General features: G+C 35.5%; 1 protein-coding gene across 1 annotated transcript in view; it reads right to left on the bottom strand.

Moving 5' to 3' along the window:
- Positions 1-12,306, bottom strand: part of LOC105860521 (ubiquitin-conjugating enzyme E2 E2) — a 333,688-nt gene that overhangs the window by 224,190 nt on the left and 97,192 nt on the right. The window lies entirely within an intron of this gene.

Raw genomic sequence — 12,306 nt, 5'->3', positions numbered from 1 at the left:
TTTTTTTGGTCACCCAAGCTGGAACACAGTGGCCTGATCATAGCTCACTACAGCCTGGAACTAATTCCTAGGTTCAAGTGATTCTCCTACCTCAGCCTCCTGAGTAGCTAAGACAATAGGCAGCACCACCATGCTTGGGATATGCAGCACTTTCAAACTCTTCAGAGGGACTGCAAAACTCTTGGTTGCTTTCTCTGCATTACCCTGGAGTATGAAGAATCCTGTAAAAACTGCCCTTTGGTCTCATACTTAATTCCTCTACCATTACTACAATGCCATGATAGATAAAGCACTTTGCCCCAAACAAGACTTTCTGAAAGGCTGGTAGGTTTTGCAGGCTATACCCAGAGAAACCAAGTGCCAGCCTGAAGTTTTAGGGATTACTCTTTGGATTGTTCTCAGGTTCTATTTTACTATACCTCTAGTTTGAAGAGAACTCAGTCCTCATCCTAGCTTCATCCACTCTGAATTCCTATATGTACCTCGACCCTCCAGTACCTGAAAGGAATGGACAGCTCTTTCCATGGTATGTGGAATTATTCTTCTTGCTGTAATAATATAGCCAATCCTCCAAATTTACTTTTTGTTATGTAAAATCTCAGCTCCAGAAGTTCTCAGAAAATCATTTAACCACTTGAAAGCCTGGCTATTATCTATCTAGCTTGGAACTTCTAAAAAAAAAAAGTTTTTACTCTGTAAGTAAAAAATGCTGAAAGTATACAAAAGTTCCATATTTTTGCCGTGTCATAAATTATTAAAATTTTACCAATGTTAAAGGAAAATAACACTAAGGACAGTGTAGGGGCACTATTTACATGAGAACATCTTATTAATTAATATGCAACGTACTACAGTCTTTAGTAAAATAGTGAATGGCTTTGTTAAGTATGAACTCTTGTGTAGCTAAAAATTTCACTAGCTATCCATCAAAATAGCACCATGTCTCAACTATTAAACTGCCTGCAGGCTTCAGACAGCTAAATAAACTTCACTGAAAGTTATGCCTTGTTAAATAGGAAAATGTCATTTTCAACCTACGTATGATGATGTGATGATCGTATCTGAAAGGAAAATCTGGACCCAATAGGTTAGTAGTAGATGAAAGGTACTTATCTTTTACTATTTTAGGATATTAACAACTCATCTGAAGGCATTTAACAATGTCAAACAAATTTTCACACAGCTGAGTATTTTATTTTAGTAAAGAATATCATTTTTCTGCGTCCTATGAAAGACTTCTGTTGAAACTGGCTCCCAGTTTTTCTTTCACAATTAATTATTAGCTTTAAAAGAAACACAGAGTTAGAAACTGTCTTTTAAGAAAAAGGGAAACCCAGAGTTAGTGGGGCTTAAAAATAACAAGGGAGTAGAATACATTCCAACAAAATAAAATATGAATCACACAGAACTGCTGTTACAGCACTGTGATCAATTAGATCAGCAACAGATGAAAACCATTAGTTGCTACTGACTGCTGTTGGTGAGATGTTTTTCTTCCACCTCTATAGTCTACTGTCAGTTTATCACCTTCCTAAGTCAAACAGTGCCTGAGGCTCTCCTAACCTTATATACAAATTTGAAAAGCACACACACACAAAAATGTTAGCAATCAAAATGTTTATATATCAATCAAACATATAGCAGCAAGTGCTCAAAAAAGAATTGTAAAGAATATTTTGTAATGGTAAATTTAAATGCTATTTAATACAACAAAAATAATTTATTTAGTGCTTTCTAATTGATGTCTACAATTTTAATTTCTTAATTTCAGTGACTTCCTATATCCATTTTGCCCATAACTATTAATTTTGTGGTAAGTCAATCCTATTATGTTAAGATGAAATTCAAGTTCCTTTTTACATAACTCCTAAAACGTGTCAGTTTTATGATAATTATTGCAATCAAAACTCTAAAAAATGTTTTACTATGTTATTTTTCAAAGCACATATGGTAAAAACATGTAACAAAATGATAAACACATAAAATGTTATATTAGATTTAATGTACTGAGTTAAACTCTGTAAAACATTGTATTCATTAACATGTCATAAATTTTAATAATCAATAGAAGTTTAATACCAAGTGTCCAGAGGAAGAAAAATTCACAGTTATCAAGAGTGTGTGGACCTAACTTCCCAATGTGTACCCATTCAATTTTCTGTTTGCTACAACCAGTTACACTCACTTACAAAAGTCAGGTGCAATTTTAAGTGCACATTTAGGCAAGTGGTCTACAAAATTGAAAGGCACTGCTGTTGCTCTCTAGTCAGAGGCAGAGCTAGAAATGTACAAATGAGTGTACCTGTACTAACAATCACCTGTTTAAGGGTGACACTTCTCTCCTTCTCTTCCAGGATCTCATGAGGATGTTTCCATCATTCAAGACCGCAAACTTGGGGGAAAGTCCATAGTGCAAACTTGAGGGAGAGTCCACAAATAAATTCAGAAAAGTAACACCCCACATATACAATGTTTTCTCTTCCCACAAACGTTTTCATTTTTTCTCATGCCTCAAACATTTATTGATCACTCATGGGCTAAGTATACAAAATTTAATATTATAATACCTCCCCACCCCACCACAAGGAGGTCAGACAAACATGTCAGCAAACAGTAGCAGAAGAATGTGATAAGTCTATAAGACTGTGGAATAAACATAAAAGGGTTTTTCCCTTAGATATCTTTGAGAAGTATATATTTTTAAATTCTTTATTTTTAATTATTATGGGTACATAATAGTTGTATATATTTATAGGGTACACGAGATGTTTTCACACAGGCATACAACGGGTATTAATCAAACCAGGGTAACTGGAGTATCATCACCTCAAGCATTTAGTAGAGAAGTATATTTTTAAATGTACTTAAATCACATTTCGATAATTTGCTTAGGATCCTACTATGAAGACTGTTTATCTCCAATAAAGTCTGTGTAGGCAGTCCTTAATTTTTTTATAACTGCCTTTTTTATACTTTATACTTGCTTTTTTATACTTTATTACAACTTCATTAGTATATATTATATGTTATATATTAATAGTTTATTATAAGTTTTATAACTGTCTTTTTTATATTTTATCACTTAATGCACCCAAGCTATCTCTTTACATCCATGCTTTATTTCTCAATGTCTTCCTTCATTCACTCATTTCCTGAAGGAAGATTCTTTAGAGAAGTAACTCAGAGAGACAGTGGAAAGTGGAAATAGAGTATAAATGATCATAATCCTTATATTAAAAAAAATGCTAAGGCATTACCTTGCTTCATAAAATCTGCCCCAAATTACATTAATGACTAAGGTGGAAGGTTTTGTGGCTCTGAGGCTTTTTTACACACGCTTATTTATTACAAACAGCAGGGGTTGCCAAATATTGTGACCTCTGGATTAAGTTTTTTTGAAGAGTTTATGAGGTTGGGAAAAGGGAAGTGAGCTGTCTGTCTGTATTTTAATAATAAAATGGCAAAGACTTCAGTAGAAGTCAGAGAGAATGAAAATCTCTGAACCAGATAAGTCAAAGTACTTATACTTGGAAAAAAAATAGATTAAACATAGTTGTTAGGCAGGCACCACATCTGTAGGTGGCAGACACAGGCCAGGAGGCCAGTTCCTAGGGACGGAGAAGCCCCGGGATGAGACTGCAGGAAAACACAGCTAATCACCACAAAGAGCAGGAACTTGAGGTTTTGAGGCACACACATCTGTGGAGCTGTAACTTCGTTATAAGATCACCTGTCAGTAATGTATATCAATCACCTGGTCACATCCCACACCTCCTGTAAGCCCTTTCCTGCACCAGGCCAATAAAAGGAAACCAACTGGGAGTCCTCAACGTGTTTCTCCACTCGTGGAGACTGACCCCCACTGCTCTCTGGAACATACCCTCACTTCGTGTAGCTCCTTCCTAGTCTACAATAAAATCTGTTTGTGTGAAATTGCTTCCTGTCTGTGGCCACTCCGTCACACGGACCCTGCTTGTGAATTTTCCAAGCAAGGAGCCAAAGAACCAGAATAACAGTCCACCAAGAGGCCAGACCTGTCCTGAGGCTGACTGACTGTATCGTAAAACAGCAAAGACTTCAGTTAAAAAAGAATGAAAATCTCCGAACCAGTAAGTCAAAGTACTCAGGCTTGGAAAAAAGTAGATTAAAGATAGTAATATAGACACCTGAAATCTGCATATTCTTGGTAAATCAGGACTGAAAAAAAGCATGAAACTTGAATAATTGGCATAGTAAATCATTTGCCAATTTAAAGACTGTTCATTTGAAAGTTAGATTTAGTTGATATTTCTGGTTTTTAAAATCCATTTTTTATTACAAAAGTAATAAATGTTATAAGCTCAACCTGGGAACTACCCAAATGCCCATAAACACAAACTAGATGAATTATGAAACAGTCCCAAAATGGAATATTACACAGCAATAAGAATGAATAAAAAACAACACAAAATGTATATGAATCTCAAACAACACTGAGCAGAAGCTGGACACAAGAAGGTACATATTGTATATAATTTCATTTACACACAGTCCAAAAACAGTCAAAACTTATCCATGGTGGTAGTAAGAGGCAGTGATTGGAAGGGAGTGCTAGCCATGTTCTTTTATTAGTCTGGCCACTGGTTACACAGTGTGTTCACTTAAGAATTCTTATGATTATGCACTGTTTTGTATACATGTCATACGTCACATAAGTTTACTTAAAAAATAAAATACATGTTCTCTTCAGATTTTTGTAATGAAATATACTGCATATTCAGTTTTGAATATTGCTTTTTTTTTCATTTAACACCAATTCCTAAATATATTTCCATGTCATTTAACATTTTATGGACATAAATGTTAATATCTTCATGTATCTTAAGACATTTTTAGGCCAGGAGCCGTGGTGGCTCATGCCTGTAATCTCATCACTTTGGGAGGCCGAGGGGGTAGGGATCACTTTAGGCCGGAAGTTCAAGAACAGACTGGGCAACATAGCAAGACCTTGTCTCTACAAAAAAATAGAAAAATTAGCCAGGCATGGTAGTGCTTGCCTGTGGTCCCAGCTACTTGGGAGGCTGACGTGGAAGGACTGATTGAGACCAAGAGTTCCAGGCTACAGTAAGCTATCATTACACCACTGCATTCCAGCCTGAGTGACAAAATGAGACTCTGACTTAAAAAAAAAAAAAATTTTTTTAAATACGAAAATGTAACTTATATATACATGTATTTACATACATAAACACTGATATGCAAGGTTTTAACATAAAACCATAGTTTCAAACCCAATATAGAATAACTTTTTAATAGTTTTTCATGTTCAGACCACTAGATTTATGCTACCAAAAACATACCATTCCTCCAGTATAGTAACAGTAATGACAAGAGAAAAGTTCCCCAAAGAAAATATACTTCTCATAATTTGTCCTGAAACAGTAATTCTTTTAACTGTAAGACCTTGGTTGTTATAGTTTTCTAGAGTTATAAAATAATGAAAATAATATAAAAATTTATTCTTGCCTTTAGGGCTATTAAAGGAAGTTTTCCCTTCCATTTCTAGTAAATTCACTTGACCAACTCAGGCTGATATCAAATATTAATTTATATTCCATGTTTCTAATAAAATATATATAAATATGTATTCTTGGTGTCAGGAAAAAAGTCAAGAATTTAAAGAGATACACAAAGCTGACCATAAATACACACACTGGTGCACTGCACAAAGCATCTGCGTTAACTAGAGGCATATTTTATACAGTGTTAAACTGTAGTCTATGACCACAGAACAGTTCATGAAATCTCACAGAGATTTAAATGTTTTAAAAGCAAGGAAGAGAATATTTTTATCTCTGGAAAGAATGGCTCTTACCATCATAGCCTCCTGTGCTAAATAAACTACATAATCAGATCAGCTAAAACAAATTACCCCGTAATGCTGAAATTTCCCTTTTGATCTGCACAGAAGTAAACAGTGTTTTTGTCAACACCTCTCCTCCCCCACTAACTTAACCCAATCTGAATTTCAAATTCAAAATCTCTGCTGTAAACCATCAATTTCATAAAAAACCTAATGCTTATGCAGGAAGTCAACAAATATTGTCCTCTTTCATTTACATTACTATCAATTATTTGTTAAATGGAACAATATACACAGTTACTTAGTCTTTAAAGTCTTTTGTGGTTGGGATATTGGTTTTGTCATAATTTTTACATTATCTCTTTGATTTCTTTTGAAAATTAAGATAACAGTGGGGCACGGTTGCTTACTCCTATAGTCTCAGCACTTCAGGAGGGAGGAGGATCATTTAGAGGCCAGGAGTTGGAGACCAGCCTGGGCAAAAAAGCAAGACCCCATCTTCACACAAAAAAATTAAAAGTTAGCTGGGTATGGTGGCATGTGCTTGTAGTCCCAGCTATTTTGGAGGCTGAGGCAGGAGGATTGCTTGAGTCCAAGTTACAGTAGCTATGATTGCACAACCATACTCCAGCTTGGCTAACAGAGTGAGACCCTATATCTCATAAAATGTTTTTACAAAGATAAAATGATATATAGTAATTTATAGCTGTTTACTTTTCACAAGGAAGAAAAATTATCTAGATGCTTTTGCAAGCAAACAGTTTGATCAATGACTATACTATTAAAATCATTAAGGCCTCTTTAGGGGGAGAAAAAAAGAAAGATGTGAAAGTGAAGGAAAGAAAGGGGAAAAGATTATATTATGCTTGGAATATAGCTTATGTACATAAGAGTGGCTGTTCTAAACACACAGTTTTAAAATGCTATCTTTAGGCCAGATGCCCTGGCTCACACCTGTCATCCTAGCACTTTGGGAGGCCCAGGTGAGAAAATCACTTGAGGTCAAGAGTTCAAGACCAATCTGGACAACAACAAGATTCTGTCTTTACAAAAAATAAAAATTAGCTGGATGTAGCGGCACATGCCTGTAGTCTAGCTACTAGAGAGGCTGAAGCAGGAAGATCTCTTGAGCCCAGGAGTTTGAGGCTGCTGTGAGCTATGATGAAGCCACTGCATTCTAGCCTGGGTGACAGAGTGAGACCCTGTTTCAAAAATTAAAAACATTTTTTTAAATGCTACCTTTAATTTATATTCACAGCTGTCAGCTGGATTAAATGCTTAAATGTAGGGCTTATCCCAAAACTTACCAACACTGATATGTTTAGCTTGTAGTCTTGAAGGTTTAAGATGAAGACAATTTAAAAAATATATACTATATTATAAATAAACTACCAGGGTTCATTAGTCCAAAATGAGACCTACAATACCCTCAATAGTGTGGCTTTAAGTAAAGTTATCTAATTATGACTCAATTTCCTCATCCATAAATGTGGATAAGGTGAGTGCTTACCCTTTGCACTCAGATGTCGAGTGTGACTTGACACAGTTAGCAAAAATTATAGAGATTAAAATTACTCTTTGAATGTATCAATAATTTAAAATATAAAAAATCCAAATAAATAAGTTTGTCTGAAAAGAAGCTCCAGTTTTTTATTCTACTGCCACACTTTGTAAAATCTGGGGTATTTAAAAAATTAAATCCCGAGAATAAAGGAATCGAGAAAAAAGCAAGCAAATGCAAAAGGTTAAGACTGTAAAGACTGGGTTCATACAGATCAATTAGTATAGTGTCCTGATCAACACTTAAGTGCACCTAGTAATAACATTCATTGGGTGTCAGGCAGATGGGAGGGGGAAGGAGGGGATGGGTACCCACCTAATAGGTGCGGGGCACACCATCTGGGGGATGGACACGCTTGAAGCTCTGACTCGGGTGGGGCAAAGGCAATATATATAACCTAAACATTTGTACCCCCATAATATGCTTAAATTTAAAAATAGTGTCTGGCACATGGGAAGTGCTCTATAAAAAAAGCTCACCATTATTACTCCAACATCACCACGAATAAGATAATGTGTTGCCTCCCAGTCTGATTTCTAGGTTTGTAGTCCCACCTCGAATATTTAACATTGCAATTGGGTAAAAAAAAAAAAACAACTGAATTTTAGGCTATTAGCAAGACTTACACCTTCACAATGCAAAGCCTCAGACTCTGTGATCACACACTTCTTGGAACCATGGTCTGCATTTCAAAAGAAACATTCATTTTTACAGGTAAAGATCATTTGATCTATTCATTTGTAAAGGTAGAAGAATTTCCAAGGAAACTAAAAAACTCCCACTAGTGTTGATCCCTCACTCCTGGTGGTAGGAGAGGGCCTTCAGTGAGCCAAAAGAGTATAGAAAAAGAAAATATAGGAAATGAGTAAAAACAATGGGAGGGGAAAAGTGCACTGCCTGAAGAGAAGGAAAAGAAATGGTTCATATGTCTGCCCTGAGGACCCTACTTAACCTGACCATCGTTTGCACATGTTTCTGGTTCTCAGTAATTAACAGGGTTAACAAACGTATTCAATGCTGCCAGCACTCAATCTTCCCTATTTTGGCTTATTTAGAAGCTACATGAGAAAATTTATTTCCAGTGCTGGCCAAGAAGGGTTTTGCAACTGCTGGGTTTCATTTTGGTTTGTTTGTTTGTTTGTTTTTAAAGAATTCTCACCATGGACCCACCTGGCATCTTTCTCTCAAAAAAAAAAAACAACAACTTTTCATGTGTCTTTTTAGAATGCCTCTGTTTGACATTTTAAAACATGTATATTAGTGTAGTTAAGTACATTTATTTTAAGGAGGATTAGGTGTGCCAGTGTGCTTCATAATGGCAACCTGTAATTATTTTTATAAGCATCAACTGTTCAGATTTCATATTTATTTTTTCAAGAGCATGACAGGCACTTACAATCATTTCACAAGAAAAAAAGAATACTGTACACAGCAGATGCAAATTATTTTTCCTCACTTGTCCAACACAAGTTTATGAATACTCTGTATTTTAGCTAAAAACTTAACATAAATAAATGTTAAGAATCTTGCACCTCAAAACATGATTACCAAACAGAAAAAAAACTTTTAAAAAAAGACTAATGAGTTTTCAAAATTCAGCACAGTATATATATACCCTTTATTCATTACAGTACTGTGGGAAAATTTGGAACATGACAAACCTATGTTGAAATGTCACTTCCAGTACATGTTAACTATGTGCTCCTGGCAACAGTTAAGGTTCTAGCTTCAGCTTATCCATGTGTTAAATGGGGTCTAACAACTGATAATTCACAGTATTGTCCAAATATTTAAAGATCTTAAATGTTTTCCCTCTTTTTATCCTAACTACTTTTCTCTATTTCAGTACTTACAGTTATTCCCAACAATTAAAAATAAACAGCCAGTGGGTTGGCTCACACTTGTAACCCTAGCACTTTAGGAGGCCGACAGGGAAGGACTGCTTGAGCCCAGGAGTTCCAGACCAGTCTGGGCAACATAGGGAGACTCTGTCTCTACAAAATTAAAACACAGCCAGGCGTGGTGGCATGCGCCTGTGGTCCCAGACACTGGGGACACTGGGAACCCCAGGTGTCTGAGGCTGCAGTGAGCTACGATCTACGATCGTGCCACTATACTCCAGCCTGAGTGACACAGCAAGACTCTGTCTCTTAAAAAAGCAAAAACAAAAACCCTAAAACAAACATAAAATTAAACACTTTGACTTCTTTGATTATTTACTAAGTCAGGTTATAATTAAATCGTTCTGGAAGCGCAATTACTATATTTTAAGAAAATATTTTAAAGATACATGCTGCTAGCACAATAAAAATACACCCACATTCCCAGAGAATGAAAAAATCCTCAACTGAGGTAAATATTCCAGGATCACAATTATAACTGAAATATAATACATAATTATAAAGTAAAATTTAACAAAACCAACCCCATTGTATTATCTCCCCTCCCCCTTTAAATCAAAGAAAACATTAAAACCGGGGACTCTAAGGTTTTTTACTTTTGAAATAATTTCAGACTTTTAAAGAATTGCAAAAATACCATAGAGTATTCCACAAAGAATTCCCATATGCCTGTCACCCAGGTTCCACAAATGTATATAACATCTTATATAACCACAGTATAATTCTCAAAACTAACATTAGTTAGTTAGGAAATTAACGTTATTCTATTAACTAATCCACAGACTTTATCAAATTTTGTTAATTGTCCTAATAATGTCCTTCTTCTGGTCCAGAGCTCGATCTAGGATACCCCATTGCATTTAGTTACAAAATCTCCTTCATTTCCTTTGATCTGGCACAGTTCCTCAGTTCATCTTTTATAATCCTGATAACTTTTTAAAAATTTGATCACAGCCTGGGCAAGACAGCAAGACCCCATCTCTAAAACAATGGAAAAAATTAGCTGGGCATGGTGGCACACACCTGTAGTCCTAGCTACTGGGGAAGCTGAGGGGGAGGATCACTTGAGCATTTGGAGGATCAAATGTACAAATGACATACCACACACACATTCAATCAATGCAAGTATAGCAACAAACATTTCCAGTCTTACCCATTTTGGTGGCATATGGCAAAATCAGAAAGAAATCTGGAGTCCTCTTTTCTCACAGTTCTCAAGACTTATTCACTGTAACACCCAAACAGCTCTCAGACTGCCCACTTTTCTTCTCCCTGAGGTAATGCCATCTCTCAGATAAGCCACTGCCACAGCCTTCTAGTAAATCTCCCCACATCTAATTTTGCTCCCCTCCAAATCCAGTGGCTTAGGATGTTTACATATCCTTTAAATATACAAATCTAATCATTTTACTGTCACTCATTTTGATGGCTTTCTCTATATTTCAGATAAAGTCTAATGTCCTCAACACAGCCTAAAACATACTGCATGATCTTCAACCAATCTTTCTACCTTTAACTCATGCAATATTCCCTCCCTCATTCTCTATACTCAATCCATATTAACCTTTTATGAGTTATTCTTTCATACTCCAATTCTTATACATGTTTCTATTACTCAAAATGTATTCCCTTCTGCCTATGTCCCCCCCAACCCTTAGTCCTGCTAACTTAATATAAACAACATTCAAATCTCCACTTAAATTATTACTTCCTCAGTAAAATTATCGCTGAACTTCCAGTCTGGGTTCAGGACTCCCATGTGAAATCATCCCAAAGCACTTGGCATTTCTAAATAACAATTTGTACTAAACAGATTTGTAATTACTTCTTCAAAGTCAGCTTTCCCAGCTAGATTATAAACCCCTTAAGGGCAAGGACTTTGCAATGCACACTATTATATTCCCAGGGCTCAAAACAGTATATTGCACACAAACAGGGGATCAACTAATACTGACTGAATGACTAAATAAACATATAACTAAATCAAAAGATATTGTCAAAAATGTTAGGTAGAATGGGAACCACATAATGATTGACAGTTATGCCAGCAGAGCAATTAAACTTTCTCTATTTTTAATGGATATGGAGACTTCTGGATCCTTTCTGCTGCATATTACCTAGCTAATATTGGAACTATCACCATAAGGTACAAACCAACCCTATTCTTATCCAGCAAATGGAGAAAAGTTAAAAGTCTAGAGCCAAGATAATAGTAATAGCCTAAAACTTAAACACATAATAAAAAAGCATCATCAACCATTTCTTTCTTAAAGTTCATTATTTTAAAAAAATGATGGCTAGCATAATACAGTATCAAATTATACTATTACTAGCCATTACATACTTTAAATCTAGTTGTGCTGAGATGCACAATATCCATATTAGCCTGCTTTGTGTACTTGCTACAATTTCCATTCAAGATAATTTATTTTGGCTTAAGCACTAATATAGGGACCAATATGTTTAAATGAGATGGTGAATGGAAATTTTTAGATATTTTGTCACTGCCATTGATTTTGTATTCTCAGTTCAATAAACTTTCTGACAGAACTTTTACTATCATGTGATTGAAGAAAACCATGACCAAGCATAAATGAGCCTTTAAATGTACTTTACCACCAAAATAATTTAATTTGCCCATAGGAATCTGGGAAAATCTATGACTTTTATTCTTGTAGATACAGTGTACTTATATAATCGAATCAGAATCCTATTTTTCTCCTCAAAAGCGACACATTAGAGGGATGTGAAACACTGCAATAGGTTTCTTCGCCACCCCCTTTTTTTCCTTCCTTTCTCCCCTCCCCCCTTTTTGGTACAATTATTATTTTCCTGCATCTCAGGAAACCTGAACCAACATATTGGCAAACTAATGATTTCAAAACCATAACATAAAAGCTAACCAACATTACTTTTCATAAAGAACTTTTTAAAGCAGGCCTGGTACAGTGGCTCACACCTATAATCCCAGCACTTTTAGAGGCCAAGATGGGAGGATAACT

This window comes from Microcebus murinus, chromosome 1 (assembly GCF_040939455.1).
Source record: "Microcebus murinus isolate Inina chromosome 1, M.murinus_Inina_mat1.0, whole genome shotgun sequence".
Classification (NCBI taxonomy): Eukaryota; Metazoa; Chordata; class Mammalia; order Primates; family Cheirogaleidae; genus Microcebus; species Microcebus murinus.
Note: the sequence above shows the minus strand (reverse complement) of the source record. Positions and strands in the feature narration are given on the sequence as shown.